Source organism: Myripristis murdjan, chromosome 8, assembly GCF_902150065.1.
Source record: "Myripristis murdjan chromosome 8, fMyrMur1.1, whole genome shotgun sequence".
NCBI lineage: Eukaryota > Metazoa > Chordata > Actinopteri > Holocentriformes > Holocentridae > Myripristis > Myripristis murdjan.
Genome location: NC_043987.1, coordinates 32,301,853 through 32,303,529, shown reverse-complemented (window position 1 = coordinate 32,303,529; position 1,677 = coordinate 32,301,853).

Genomic DNA, 1,677 nt, shown 5'->3' with positions numbered 1-1,677 from the left:
ACTATGGACAATCGTGCGATTAATCTGATTAAATATTTTAGTAGATCCACAGCCCTAATATAAATAAACGTGAGCTGAGTTCTTTCTTGTCAGTCATCACAGCGTATTTGTTTACCTGAAACAATGCTGCTCTCTTGCTTGGGACACTATTTGAATATTGCATGTTGCAGTAATAATTAGCTCATTATCCAAAGTAACAACCGACTTCTCTGCAGAGGTTTGCATGAGCGGGAAACCACACACACACACACACACACACACACACACACAGAGAAAGAGAGAGAGAGAGAACACAATTGAGAGTGTGAGCATACATTGGGGGAAGAGGGGAGAACAACAGAGTACAAGTTATATATCAATATACACATATATACATGCACAAAACTATACACACAAAACTGTGCAGAGGAACAAAAATAACAGTGATTTTAGTTTGTAAGGTAAACTGGCTGTTTTTCACAACAACATATCCCACATATATCCCACATATGTCCCACATATATATACATACACACTGTTTTATTTTCAGTAGTGTTCATTCTGTTCTGTTCTGGACACGGAAATGCTGAGAAATAAGAGCTGGGTCCCATGGCCGCTCCCCACGAGACCATCAGGATAGAAATGTTTCATCACAGGATAAAAGTGATGAGTCATGAGTAAGTTTGTATTGGTTTGCAGTGAGCCTCCTCTCCCTCTAAGAGGACAAGCCCAAAATGCCGCCCACAGCAGGACAGAGCCAGCAGACCCCCTCACTGTCCGGGTCCAACATTCAGGCCTGTAGCGTTCTCTTGTCCAAAAGATAGTGAAGGATGACTCATCACTTTTTGTCCACATCTCTGTAGACCAGTGCCAGTCAACTCTCAATGTGCATTTGGCTTTTTTTTTTTTTTTTTTTTTTTTTTTTTACTGAGGTTTAATGCACCTCAGCCCTGCTAAAACATTCCTGTCCATGCAGGCTGGAAGGTTGGAAACTCATATGAAGTAGTTTAGAAAACAACTTTATTAAAATGATTTGAGGTGCTTTAGTGCAAAAGAAATCAAAAGTCACCTGTGTGATGAGGCTGGCTTCTGGTGATTGATGTAGTGAGCTGTTCAGAGTCATTCTTAAATACATCTCCACTTTTCCATAGGAAACAGAAGACAACTTCTTTTTCAGTGGACTGCACCCAATCTAAGCAACAATCCCTACTTTACAGTGAGTTTACTCTTACTGTAAACATGACATACTGTGTTCAGGACTCCTCCTGTTGCACCACTGCTGCTTGGTTCATGCAACTGGACCAGGAATCTACAGGATCTCGTCTACAGCGGTGGCGCCCTCTGCTGGCACAGTGAAAGGCTGCTAAATAGCTGGAGGAGCCACACAGTTGATTCTTTTTTATGGCCTACAAAGCTCTTTCTTTATTAGTCCAATTAATCACTGTATCATTAAAATGTTAAGCAGTATTGCTATTATTATATTTTATAGCATTACTCTTAGTTGTAGTAGTAGTGAGATCATTTGCAGTGGTAGTTGGGATTAGCAGTTTCGGCTTAAAACTACAGTTTCATGTCCTGACCTGAAATCTCTCTCACAAGAATCACAGGACAACAAGAGCAAAACAATTATTTTAAAAAAGAGACTATAATAAACAAACCTAATACATGCCAGTAGGGCAAAAGAGACAAACAAACAAA